Source organism: Coenobita brevimanus, chromosome 54, assembly GCF_032717465.1.
Source record: "Coenobita brevimanus isolate Jiangsu-jjx chromosome 54, ASM3271746v2, whole genome shotgun sequence".
NCBI lineage: Eukaryota > Metazoa > Arthropoda > Malacostraca > Decapoda > Coenobitidae > Coenobita > Coenobita brevimanus.
Genome location: NC_137007.1, coordinates 4,666,161 through 4,680,897, shown reverse-complemented (window position 1 = coordinate 4,680,897; position 14,737 = coordinate 4,666,161). Strand labels below are relative to the sequence as shown.

Below are 14,737 nucleotides of genomic sequence, written 5' to 3'. Positions count from 1 at the left end.
ACAGTGACGTCTTTTTCCAGTTACTCATATAAGCCCCAGACAGATTTTTTGCTTAGAAGCGACATTTCATACTTGAGGGATTTGATGTAGCCTTCCTTAACCCTGGCGATACGAGAAATCTGAGGTGAATACAATCATCTTTAGGTAAAAAGGAGAAAAAATTAATGCCTCATCGTAGTACATGGGATTTAATAGACCCTTTCGCCTCCCCAAAAGCCAAACAGTGTGTTGTATCCAGTGTTCTCCACCCCGCACACTCCGCCTTTGTGCCGCCTCGTGGTGTCCAGACTGCACCTCTTCCAACGTACATTATTACACATTAGCCACGCTACCCCTTCCCTCCTTACCCCTCCTTGCCCCTTCTCTCCTCTCCTCTCCAATTCTCTTCTCTCCTCCCCTCTCCTCTCCTCACCTTTCCTCTTCTCTCCTCTCCCTGCCAGAATTGTCCCATGTATGATAATGCAGTGGGGATGGTGCATTAACCTCTTCTACACGATAATATTTATTATTATTATTATTATTGTTATTACTATTATTATTTTACTCCATAATAACAAACGATTTTATTCAGCTATGGGTTAACATCTATCAATAAACTAGTTAATGATGGCCACAGCTGACCCTTCAATTCAATAAGTTCTTCCTCTCCCCCACAGCTGAATAAAATCGTCTGGAATTAGTAAGAATAAAATGAAACGTACATCCTCGGGCAGAAGGTGTTAAGGGTCAGGTAGCGGTGGGGTAGCGTCGCGTCCATCCCATGAAAGAATCTGTTGCTGCTGCTGGTTACTCTTAATGACCACAATTAGGGAAGCCACAACTATCCTGCCAATCAAAGCAACACTGTACTGCAACACTTTAATCCTCTCATGGTCGCGATAGTCTTGGTATTCATTCCAGCTTGCTCCAGACGATTTTATTCATCTGAGTCATAGGAGCTTGAAAGTATTAATCTATTCGTTACCATTGTGTCCTTTTTCATTTTAATCGAGGTGACACCATACACTGTTATTCATTTTAGGAAGGGGTATTTACAGCTATAATACAACTCAAACTGTTCGGAAAATTCACTAAGCTGAATAAAACTGACTGAGAATAAAAAGAAAAAAAGCAAGAACGTCGGTATCTTAGTAACGAAGCTAACCTCTTCAGCGTTTTGGCACATTAAGAACATTTTCCTTGCAATCACCGGACGAAAATATTAACCACAGAAGACTCCCTGTAATGATTCTTTGCTGTGGTTTCTTATAGTTTATTTTATACAGTTCTTCGTACTTTGGATTTAAACATGTACCATACACGTCATTTGCTCCTCACAGACCTCGTCAATGTCCTTAAGTTTCAGTAATTGTTTATACGAGAGAGGAGAGACAGACAGGCTCTTGTAGTTTATTTTGTAGATTCCCTTCTTCTTTTATCCGTTTGGTTTAAGATTCTAACACACACGTCTCTAGCTTCTATTGAGACTTCGCCAGTGACCTTAAGTTTGAGTGATTGTTTATATTAGGGAGAAGAGATGGACGGGCGGACGCACCGAGAGGCAGAGTGAGACGGACAGGCGATAAACAAGCAAGAAGTCAAGGTTGGGAAGAGCGAGGCTGATTGACAGGGGTTGTAAAAAAAGGAAGGAAGACTGACGTGCTGATAAATGCTGGGGTTGTAGCTGTGTCCTGCGTCGGTTGGAGCAGTGTGTAAGGCAGAGCAGGACAAGGAAGGGCAGGGCAGGGTAGGACGAGGAAGGGCAGGGTAGGGCAGGACAAGGAAGAGCAGAGCAGGGCAGGACAAGGAAGGGCAGGGCAAGGCAGGACTAGGAAGGGCAGGGCAGGGTAGGACGAGGAAGGGCAGGGTAGGGCAGGACAAGTAAGAGCAGAGCAGGGCAGGACAAGTAAGAGCAGAGCAGGGCAGGACAAGTAAGAGCAGAGCAGGGCAGGGCAGGGCAGGACTAGGAAGGCAGGGCAAGGCAGGACAAGGAAGGGCAGGGCAGGGCAGGGCAAAAAAGGACAAAACAGGAAAAGGAAGGAAAGGGCATAGCAAAAAAGTGCAAACCGGGGCAAGGAAGGGTAGGGAACGCCAGGGCAAAGAAGAAAGGGCAAGACAAAGAGAGGCAGGGCGTGGCAAAAAAAGGTCTAGCCAGGACAAGGAAGGGAAGGTCACGGCGGGGCAAGAGTGACAGGTGACACAAAACAAAAGCAAAACAAGGTGGGGTTACGGAAGATATTGTGAGGAGAGGCAAGACAGAATAAAACAAGTAAGGGTGGAAGGGTAAAGCAAGACAGGTCATCGGAGAGGGGAAATAAGGTCAGAGGAGCTGGGCAAGAGAGGTCAAAGGGGCAAAGGCAGGACAAGTTAAAGGGGAAAGGAAAGTAGGTGAAAAGGTTAAGGGAAAATGGCATGAGAAGTCAAAAGGGGGAAGCCAAGACAAGGGTAAGAAAGAACAATACAACGATGACAATAGGTAAGAGGAACAGCTCACCCAAGAGACTAGGCGGTAGAAGTTAAAGAGTGGAAATCATAGGAAGGGCAAGAAAAACAAGATAACAAGAACGAAAACAGGTCAGAGGAACAAGGCAAGACAGGTCAAAGGGTGAACAAGACAAGGCCGTGAAATAAGCAGACCAAGACACCGAAAGAGGCGTGACGAGGCGAAACAACGCAGGGCGGAGAGGGGCGGAGGGGACGGGCATGTGTGGTGGCCGAGGTAGACAGATAGGCAGGACAAGACGGTGTCGGGGTGAGACGGAGGGGGAATGGAGTTTGTGGTGGAGGAGCAGGTAGACAGGATGAAACGAAGTGGGACGGGGCAGGGGGGGATTGGGCTAGACGGGGGCGTAGTGGTATATTGTTTGCAGTGGCGGAGATGGACAGACCAAGGCGGTATGGTCGTAGTGAGGGCAGGTTTTGTGGCAGTAGAGGTAAACAGGACAAGGCGGAGTGGGGCAGGAGTATGTAGTGACAGAATCAGATAAGGAGAGATGGGGAGAAGCAGAACGTGATGGGGAGAAGCAGAACGTGATGGGGCTAGACGGAACGGAACGGGATAGGAGTTTGTGATGGCTAAGGTACACATCACATGACAAGGGGCGGGGAGGGCCGGGGCGAGTTGGGGCAATGGATAAGACAAAGCGGGACGGGGCGGGGCACGGTAGCGGGGGATAATGAGGGAGGCTGGAGTAATCAGGTCTGCCTCTGGTGCACCCACGATGACGGAAAATTGCTGCCCCTCCCACCGCACCCCCCCCCCCCCTCACGGCCTGGTTGCTGAGAGAGAGAGAGAGAGAGAGAGAGAGAGAGAGAGAGAGAGAGAATAGTGTAAGCTATATGCATATTTATAGATGGAAAGACCGTAGGAACTAAGGGAGGTGAGAAGGTGAGTGAGAGAATGCAGAAAGGAAGGAGTTTGTGCTTTTCATACTGTTGCAACGGTGACTTTTTTCATTATCCGTTGTGAAAATGTCTTGGTTCTTCTATTTCTTGTTCCCCTTCTTTGCCAACGCTCGCTGCCACGGCCTCACCTTTATTTCTGGTCCTAATGCCTGGAAAATTACTGTGTATGTGCCTGGGCCTGGTATCTCGAAAGACTTGCCTCAGATTTACGATTTAGGTATTTAAAACTATAAACCTCCGCCTCCCTCCCCTCCCCCCCCCCCAAAAAAAAAAGACGGACGAGTCTAGACAGCATTAGGTATTTTGTTCACATAAAGACACGCACGAGTCGAACTTTGATCATGCCCTGGAACCTTAACTATCCTTGAAATCGAATCCCACTGTGTTTGCCTTACTCTTAATCCTTCCACCATGTTTGGTGTAAACCGGATAAAGACTGTTTGAGTTAATCTTTCCATGTAGCTTTGACCTGTTCACAAAAGCAATAGGTCAGCTTCATGGTTAACCCTCAACCCTTCCACAAGTTTGATTAACTGAACCACTTTATTCACACATAGACAGGCACACTACACACGCGCGCGCGCGCGCGTACCTAGCGAAGCATTACACCCACAGGGTTATAGCCCGGGAGGCTGTAATAAATAGCTTAATTAGCTTGTGTGTTGAATGTATTAGTTTGCCGACTGTGTTTTTGCATTTAGATCAGAGTATGTACCGGTATATGTTATGTTATGGTTTTGTTCTCGAGTCATTATTGTTTGTGTAATGCCCGTCCAAAGGTGAATAACATCTTCTGGTGGTAGCAAGAATGAAATAAAAAAAGATGTTATGGTATTGAAACCATCAACTCCTTCACTACGGTGACATCTTCGTCACTTTACTGTTGCAACCACCAGATGATTTTTATTTACCCCGGGGAAGCTTTTAAAACTGGAGTATAGCCTTCATTTATCAGTTCATTACAATTATTACTATACTTATTTTACATTAACCTAGCCCAGATTTTCGTCATTTTGTACCGGTAGTTTATTGCACACTAGTGCTTGCCTGCAAAAATTTGCGGGACTAACTCATAGCCTTTTCATCACAAATTGTTTACAAATACCATTATCTTTGTTTTCATACCAATATTGAGCCCACAATGGCCAGTTCTGACCAAAAAGTCGAAAAAGTTATTTCGCATATTTTCGCGTGTCGTAATTTCTGACAGCTTCGCGCCGTGGCGTCCCGCGCGATCGCCAAAATTTTTGTTTGGTGTATTTTTGACACTCCTCGGACTTACCTCGACCTAATTAAAAAAGAATTAGGTTGATATCTGTTACCGTTCTCGTGAAAGAAATGAACACACACACACACACACACACACACACACACACACACACACACACACACACACACACACACACACACACACAGCTGGACTTTATTATTTAGATAGGTCCGTGGCAGAAAAGGACAATGCTACAGCTCAACATTTTTGCCAAAGCATTTCTTTTTGACTAGTATAATATTGTAGTGTTTATGTGTTTTTACAAATCAGTATTCGAGGGATGGTACTTTTAGCTCAGGGTAGAATAAAAAGAGTGCAGATATTCTTCCATGCTTGAACCTAATGGTGTGTGGTTATCCTGCTTTAAAAAAAAAAAAGAAAAAAAAAAAGTACCTGATAAGTCTCACTACGACGAGACATCCCACGGAGGCTGACAAAATAATTTGATGGAAACTAGAATCAAGTAAAAATATGTCATTAGAGTGACTGAATACGGTAACTGAGCGATGAGGCTTGTGCACATAGCTAATTTGCTTCGTACCTGCGTGTACATAATGACAGGTGTGTGTGTGTGTGTGTGTGTGTGTGTGTGTGTGTGTGTGTGTGTGTGTGTGTTTTACGATTACCCTCTGTGATGAGTCAATTCTGGCCACCCTAATGCCTCCCTTCCTCCCACCTACCACCCACATACAGGCAGATCCTTCTCCCATGCTCCTCTCCTCCTCTTTATCCTTTAGCACTCGTCCCGTACACATTTCCACTGCATCAAATCATCCACTTAGTCATCCACATTCTCCCCCACTAACCCAGCCCAACCCACCCCATCCCAACCTAGCCCAGGCCCAGTCCAACCCAGCCAACAACCCACTTCTTGGGCAGTCCATCTCCCATCCATTTACAAAACTCTTTCTCCCTCTTGCTCGGATTTGAAGCACTTACTGGTCACTCTTCCATTCATATCCCACCCACCTTTCTACCCATCCCTCATCCAGCCGTCCACCTCTCACCCCTACTTACATCTAAATCCTCTCTCCCTTCCATTCAAATTCCACCCAATTGTCTGTTCATCCGTAACCCATCCACCCACCTCTCATCCACCATCCGTGTGCCTCCCATCCACCTATCTTAACATCGAGACCACCCACTCGCCCGTCCTCCACCCACCTGTTCGGCCAGACCACCCGCCCACCGCCCATTATCACACAATATGTCTTCCACGCTCCCGTATTTATTGAGTCGTCACGAGGAGTCTTAGAGGGGGGCGAGGAGGGAAAGGGGATTGAAGGAGCAACATAGGGGCGTGGGAACCCTCTTTTGTGCCCCCCCCCTGCTATTACATCATCTATAATCTTCTCGCGTTTATAGCTTGGTGTTTACCTTGGTGGAGTGGGCTATATGGATGAGAAGTACCCGCCTCTTTTGCTACCCCGGTAATTACTTCATCTATAATGTTCTCGCGGTTATAAATTTTTTGCTTTTGTCTGTTGTAAGAGTGAAATATGATCGCTTTTGTTATGTTTTCCGTATCCAGTTATATGCTTTTTTAATCGACTATACAGTGGCCTATAGACGTGTTGGAATTCCTTTTAATGATCTCAAGCAGTTATTTCATCTATACTATTATCACCTTTATATTTTCGTTCGTATTTTCGTAGAGTATAAAGGTGAGAAGTGACGTGTCTTTTATTTGCCTTTGCTTTTTGTTCGGCATTTCTTGTAGCCAACTTAACCACGCAGCTAAAGCAGAGTGTAACCTATAAATCATAAGTTAGATGTATTACACTCTCTTTTTTCTTGTATTCTTTTAATTCCTTTTGGTTAAGTTTTCTCTGATATGCTTAGAGCCAAATAATAGGTGCCATAAAAGACGATATTCCCTCCCTTTGTGGTCTCTCTCTCTCCTTCCTCTTATTCTGTTACCTTCTCGCCCATTCACGTCCTTGCAGTTTATGGCCTGAGAGAGAGAGAGAGAGAGAGAGAGAGAGAGAGAGAGAGAGAGAGAGAGAGAGAGAGAGAGAGAGAGAGAGAGAGCATCCCATTCAGCCCAGCTCCAATGAGTTAAACATGCCCTTGCAGTGGTGTGTGTGTGTGTGTGTGTGTGTGTGTGTAAAGGTAAAATGAAGAAGAGTGAAAGATTAGAGGATGAAGCAAAGAGGCATGGAGAAGAGAACTTAGGAGTCGAATAAGTAAAAATAAAAACAATAGCTAATGAAATAATTGACACTGAAACATAATGGACAGGCAAAGAGGATGGGAAAGAAGTTGAAGAGTAAAACGAAGAGTCTTGAGGCAAAGATTCGTGGAGGAGGTGAAAGTAGGAGGCAAATTGAAGACGTGAAAAAAAAGAACAGACTGAAAGAATAAAGGTTGCAGGGAAGTAGAGGAACATACAAGAGATGGAGAGAAGAGGTGAAAAAAGAAGGAAGGGAAAGAGTAGAGTCAGAGGGAAAAGCAAGAGACAAAGAGGAGGTGGAGTAGGAGAATGGGGTAGCGGGTAATAGGGGGTAGTTAAGTGGGTAGGGTAGGGGTAGTTACACTTGTTTATGTGCGGGAGGTCACGGAGGTCAGGGAGGCTGGGTCACGGGCTTTCCTCCCTCCCTTACCCCCCCGCCTACTCAGTCAACAGATGTCCTCCCTCCTGCATCTCACTGTTTGTCTTTCTCCCTCACCCGCAATCACCATCTCCCTGTTTCCTTCTCCCTTACCCACGGCTCCTCCCTCCCCCTGGTTGTCTCTCTCCCTTACCGATTGTCTCTGCATGATACTTTTTTTTAACCTCCCTCACCCACGTCTCTTTCTTCCCTTGCCTCTCTCTCTCTCTCCCTCACCCACAACCTCTCCCTTACCCACAGTCACGGCATCGCACAGATTTTCCTCTCCCTCCCTCACCCACATACCTTTTATCTCCCCTGCTTCTTTCTTCACCCAGTCTCTTCCTCACCCAGTCTCTTCCTCACCCACCCCCTCTCCCTCACCTACAGTTTCTGCCTTCCCATGACGGTCTCTCTCCAGCAGTCTCTCTGTCTCCCTGTTTATCTCTTTTCCTCACACAAAAAATCTCTCTTTCAATCACAATCTCTCCGCTACCTTGCTAACCTCTCTCCATCCCCCTGCTTGTCTCTCTCGCTTACCTTGCGTACCTCTCCCTCTCCCGTGCAGTCTGTGTGTCTGTCTGTCTGTCTGTCTCTGTCTCTGTCTGTCTGTCTGTCTGTCTGTCTGTCTGTCTGTCTCTGTCTCTCTCTCTCTCTCTCTCTCTCTCTCTCTCTCTCTCTCTCTCTCTCTCTCAATAAACCCTTCACTACTAGGGTTCCTTTCGTGTCCTGAATGAAATCGTCTTTCCTAAGCTGAAAAAAATAGTCCATAGGCGAGTACAAAGAAATTACAAAAGCACAGTACAGAGGATTTTTAACTTTCTCTTTCTCATCCCCACTCTTGCCTCTCTTGTTCTGTTCGGTCATGTCATCTTCTAAACTTTCTCTCTCGTCACAAACAAGCTGTCTCCCTTTCTAGCTTCCCAACTTTCATTTCCTTCCATTCACTCCTCCTTTTCTAGACACTGGTACACACTTCCTCTCAGACTCACTCCCTGCTTCATCGCCCCAATGCATCCTCACCGTTTCCCCCACTCCCATTTCTCTCAGTCTCCTTCTTTTCCCATTTTCCTCTCACCCTCCACTTTATTATTTTTTTTTTCAATCTCTTAACTCATCCTCTTGCTCTCCCACATTTTCTGATTCTTTCTCGCCTTTCCTTCCAGTCTGTCTCCATTCATTCCTACCGTCTCTGTTCCTGTCTCTTTCATTTGCCACTGAATTCTTCTTTTACTCCTCTTCTTTTATTCCTTGCTCACTCATTTATATTCTTTGTCACTTTTACTTCATAGTTTTCTCGCATATTTATCACCTTGTCTCCTGTTCCCTTCTCACACATTATTACATTGTGTTACTTAACATCACCCCTTCACCTCCCATCCTCCATCCCTCTCATCCCTCTTCACCACACTTCTTCACCCCTTCCTGCTTTTCTATGTTATCTTTAGCTGATAGAATAGTTTTGTTAGTTATAGCCTTCCCTATACCACGCCCCTCCACCCCCTGATCCCTCTACACTGCACACCTTCGCTCCTCTATCCACTTTGCCTCCTCACCCCACCATCCCTCATCCCTCTGTCCCCTCATCCCTCCATCTCCCTCACCTGTATATCCTCCTTACCTACCCCCTCTATCTTCCTCACGCCTGTACCCCCTACCCCTCTACCCCCCATTTCCCATCATCCATCTCACTCCCTCTTCACCACGTCCTTTCCTCCCCCTTTCCTCCTCTCACCCCCCCTCGTCCCGGATGCTGACGCTATACTCCTCACGACCACACACACACACACACACACACACACACACACACACACACACACACACACACACACACACACACACACACACACACACACACACACACACACACACACACACACACACACACACACACACACACACACACACACACACACACACACACACACACACACTTTGAAATGGGACGGGATTTAATTTGGCTACACACATTTATACATCACAATATTTTCGAGATATCTTGTGTGTGTACTGCATGAATGTGTGTATGTACGGTACAGTATGTGTGTGTGTGTGTGTGTGTGTGTGTGTGTGTGTGTGTGTGTGTGTGTGTGTGTGTGTGTGTTTGTAATGATGGGTACTGTAGCAGGCCACCCAATCTTCTCCACCCCGGGGCTACACTTGTACTGTACACGCCTGCCTATTACACACACACACACACACACACACACACACACACTCTCTCTCTCTCTCTCTCTCTCTCTCTCTCTCTCTCTCAGGAAAATGCTGAGGGAACTGAAATTATTTTCTATTCATTGAAGAAAATTTAGATGTGGGTTGGAAGGGGATGATGATGATGATGATGATGATGATGGTGATGATGGTGCTTATTATTATTATTTGAAAATTCCAAAATGACTTAGCGATATCGGGAAAGGGTCACCTATTTCTTTACAATGTGGCAGCTTCTCATCTTTTCACAAGGGCTAATGACCTCAAAGTATGATGTCATCGGATTAACGTAGGTAACAGTACCGGTATATCTCTCCTAGTAGCACTGTGGAACAATGAACACGCCCAAAGAATATATTGTTAGTTGTTCGAATCATAATACATGTGAAGTTAGGAGAGATTATTATTTATCGTTTGTGGACGTTAGATACATAATTTTTGTCATCTTCGTTTCTTTAATAATCTGTCCAGTTACAGGATAGATCGAAGTAAGGAAATAGTGTCTTAACAGTTGTAAGATAAAATATAAACACATTAAATAAACTGATTAGGTGTATATAGCCTAAAAGCATGTAATTTGGAATAGATTATATTTTTGAGTCCGTAGGCCTACTGTTTTCTAACGTTCCCGTATTTCCTTCGTTTTTCTTTTTCTTTCTTTTTCTTCTTTTTTTTTTCTTTTTTTTTTAGCCTGTTCTTACTCTACGGTACCTGTTTTCCTGTACGACTAATTACCGGAGGGTTTAGTGGGTTGGGGAGAGCTTTCGTGCTGTTCTCATACTTTGCTTATGTGAATAACGTAAGACTCTAATTTAATGCTAAAGCCAGTTCACTTCGTTTAAATAGTGATGTCTGCGTTCAGTGAGCATCTGTGTAGTTTTGTTTTCATTATAAGACTGCAAACCCCCAGCCTGTAAGACCACGAGGGCCGGAGAGTTGCTTCATCCCGAGCAGCGAGAGTTTGGCCATTTGTCTGCTGTCTGCCACATTCATCATTCTTAATTAGGCCGGGATATAATGGCGGCATCAGGCTATATAGACGTGTCTGTCGTCAGCACTGGGGGGTCTCTTGGATGGGAAAGGGAAGGGAGGGACAGGGGTTGGGAAAGGGGGAGGGGGGCTGGGGAAGGGAGAGGAGGAGCGGGTGTCTGGGAAAGGGGGAGGGGGTTTGGTTGGGGGTGGTTATGGTTTGAATGTGAAAGGGGGAAGGGTCTAGTGGGTCTGGGAAAAGGACGGCTCTGGGGGCTGCGAAAGAAGGGGAAGAGGGACTGGGATAAGGGCTGGGGGGCTGGCTTAGGGAGGGGATGAGGGCCGGGAGAAGGCGTGGGGAGTTGGGGGCTACGATAGAGTCTGGAAGCTGGGATTGGGGATGGGGGAGCTGGTAGAGGGCTGGAAAAGAAAAGGAGGGGGCTGGGTGGGGGTCTTGCGAGGCTGGGAAGGGAAAAGGGGTAGGGGCTGTATTCTCATGGGTTAGGTGGCTTTATATTCTCTCTCCTTCATTTTTATTTTTGCTTTTTGAAGGTAAATATCATGATGTGTATGGTATAGATTTTTGTAAACTGTATTGATAAGACACTAATAATATACCAAGAAGTATTAGCTAAGGATTAGGATGCTAAGTTAATTGCTAAGGAAGAGGTAGCTGGAAGTCTGTTGATCCATAATGGGGGTCAGGTCATGTTGGAAAGGAATGGGGAGGGGCTGGCTGGGGTCATGGGGCTATAATTATTTTCTTGGGACAGGGGTCTTTCTTTTATATATTACTTCTTTTCCCTAAAGACCATTAAAAACTACACCTCACCCTGTCATTTTAGTTTTTGCTTGTTGAACATCTACCCATTAAGCACTAAAGGTTTTTCCTAATTATATATATAAAAAAAATCGTCTGAGGGTGACTAAAATATATATGAAAGTCAACATCATGACGCTTGGCAAAAAGAGAAAAAAAAAGAAAAGAAAGGAAAAGAAGGTCGGCAGCAGTATTAACTAGAAAAGTCACCATCATAGTGTTATATATCTGTGCAAACTATTTGGACATTAGAGAGAATTATCTCTTTAAAAATAAGCTACACAGCTATATTACGTTAAATATTACGTTGCTACTGACCAACGATTTCATTCAGATTAGGGAAATTCTTTTGTAGTGAAGGGTTAATGAATGTTGTATATCTCTGTCCTCTCCGTACCGTCTCGTCTTTCCTCAGCTGAATATGATTATCTATTATAGTTAAAGGAAAAATGGGTTTAGAAAAGCCATCACCAGAGTCAAATGATTAATGACATGCCAGTGGGAAAGAAGCATATGCTCTTGTTTTCTTTTTAACTCAAACTTGGCCTAAAATTGCCATATCTCCATTATTTTTACGCTGAGTTATAACTCTAATACGGGAATATGGTGCTAGTTACGAAGAAGTGCTTTTGAAAAGGATGTTGAGCGTAGCATTGTCTTTCTGCCACTGATCTACGTGAAATAAGCTTCAAGGACTAAAACCTGCGTCAAATTAAGGTGAAAGGAGTGTGTTATGCAAAGTTTCTAAATGCTAAGAGGTGCTATCCACTATGAGATCCACGAGAATTACGCCTCTGAGACTGGTGGTTGGATGAGTGGAGGGAGGGGGGGATAGAGCAGATTAAGGAATATTAGGGGATTAGACACGGGTTTAAGAGAGATTAAGTCTGAGTGAGATGGAGGACTGATCGGGGAATTATGGGACTGACCGCCGTAGTCTTATGCTTGAGAACGCTAAGGTGTACGCGGTCTTTGGCGGTCCTTTACGAAACCTTTGATGTGGTCAGTTACGTGGCATGCAGGCCGTAATCGCTGCTGGTACTCACAGGTCCCCTAAATGACGGTCAAAATTAAAGATACCACAAAATAGAGAAATAACCAGGTAAGAGGCTTCGATATAGACGCGATTTGGGGAACCTGGTTTATATCTTGACGTCGTGCTATCGTGAAGAGATAACAGCTTCTGCAAGCTTTTTCTTAGCGATTTATTTTCTTTAGTGCACCTTACGTTTTTTGTTTTTATGTCATTTCCATACTGATATAATTTGCATACCATACAAGTGAATACAACTTTACTGCGTCCAAATATTAACTGGTAAGAAAAAGGCAACAGGGAACCTCATTGACCGGCTGTAATTCTGACCTTACAATTAGCCTACTTTGTCTGATTCAGGATCGTTTGGGGGTTTTGAGCAAAGGAGGGAAATGGGCTGAAAATGAGAAAGTTTGGGAAGAGTTTGGATGGCTGGTTGTTTGAAGATTGGCTAGAAGCTCATAATAGATCTGACTAGGGGGGTGAATAAAGGATAGACGAAATAGGTGGCTAGCTAAATGGCAGCTGGGGTTTTGATAGTAGGCTGAATGGTTGCGGATAGGAATCTCGTAAGACACCATGCTGTTTGATGTGAAGGTCTTGGTCAAAATACATAAAACAACTCCTTCGATATGGTGATGTCCTTGTATTGTTTGTCTTTGCTACTGCCAGGGACTTTTGCCCAGCTTTGGTGAGTGTCCTAGTAGTGGATGAAAGCTGTAACTAAACACTCCAGTTCGTATAATTTCTCCTAAACTGAATGAAATCGTCTGGAGATAGCAAGAACGGGATGAACTAGGGCGTCACCGTGGTGAAGAAACTGAGGAACTTTTCGTCTCGTAATTAAGGTCAGATTTTTGCTTGAAGAGTTTATTCCAGCCTAGACAGATTCCTCACACTCCAGGAGGAACAATAAATTGAAAAATCTGCACTTTTCTGTTGTATTTCCTAAAATAAATAATCTTAGTTATGAGATGCGAATATTTCGTACTCAACTTTTCTTGTCATAACTACAAAAATTACCTTGACCACGACTGGAAATTGACCGTAAGCTTGTGAATCGCCGTGGTTAGGCTGTGGGCTGATTGTGGGTCTGCAGGGGGGCTAGGTGAAGGAGCTAACAGTGGCTGGGCTTGAGGGACGTCAGGTGTGTTGGTCGTCATTTACCTGCATGACGAAGCTCCCAGTATAACCCCCACCTCGCCTTTGTACTCCCCTCTCTCTCTCGTCAGCTTCTCTCACTCTCCTCTTGTTTCATTCTACCCCCTTTTCCTCGTCATCTTCCCTCTCTTTTACCTCGGCATCTTCTCTTACTTTTCTCTTGTTTCCATTCATCTCCTCATATCACAATCCGTCTCTTCACGTCAGTATTTTTTGTTGAGTTGGTGCTTTTTCCTGTGCATTATTTTTATTTTTCTTGCGGATTTTTTTTTTGTATATGATATATCGCCGATGTCTTTTATTTATTTTTTTTTTTTTGTCTACCGTTTGCTTCTTTTCTTGTTCTCTTAGTTCTTTAATCCCTTCCTCCTTGCCTAGCTACATATTTCCATTTTCTTTCTCTCATCTGCCTTCTTTTTCAGTCTCCTAGCATTTGTTGTGTTTATATGTCTGTGTGTAACTCTTTCTAAGTTCTTAATCCCTCCCTTTCTGTTTTTCCCTGCCTCTCTCTTTACCTTCTGTCTCCTTCCCTCTTTCCTTTCCCTTCCCCCACCTCTTTGCCTATCCCCTCCCGCCGTCTTTGGCTAAGTAATAACTCCCCTGCGGCATCACTTACCTCAATCCCTCATACACCTGTCTCATCCCTTAAATCATTAGTGGATCTATTCATACAGGTGTTTATTAAAGTCCTCTCATCCTGACCCCCTGCTGTCCCCCCCCCCTTCCGCCTCCTCAGCCCTCGCCTCACCCCTCTCCTCCACCTCCCTCCCTTACTCAGCCTCTCTCCTTCACTCCAGCATCATCTTCCACCCAGCTTTCACCTATTCTCCATCATCCGTCTTCCTCCATCCTCCTTCACCCGTTCTCCCTCACGCACACCCTCCTATTTTCGGTAGACCAATGTTTCAGTTATAATAAAAAAGCAAAGTTAATTACCAAAGTGTGTGAATCAATATCTTACATAAATATTTATCGGAAAATTGTTTGTTTGAAATGGACTTTGGTAACAAACTGTGGCAATTGCGGCAATGAGTCACCATTAAATCAAACATTTGGTAATTCTGCTAGGAATCACGCCATCCCTCCCCTTCCAAAGTGCAAAATCCAGCCCTGCCCCCTCAACCCATCCTTCACCCGATCTCCTTCCATCCTCCCTCACCAAGCCAGCTTCCATCATCCTTCACTCATCCTCCCTCCACCCTTTTTTTACCCATCTTACCCCACCCTCTTTCACCTCCTCACACCCATCTCTCCTCTGCCCTCCATCGCCCAGTCTCACTCCTTTCTTTTTCCCCACA

General features: G+C 44.9%; 1 protein-coding gene across 1 annotated transcript in view; it reads left to right on the top strand.

The window, feature by feature from the left end:
* ec (ubiquitin specific peptidase echinus) overlaps positions 1 to 14,737 on the top strand; it is a 651,602-nt gene that overhangs the window by 295,404 nt on the left and 341,461 nt on the right. The gene's annotated exons all lie outside the window — the stretch shown is intronic.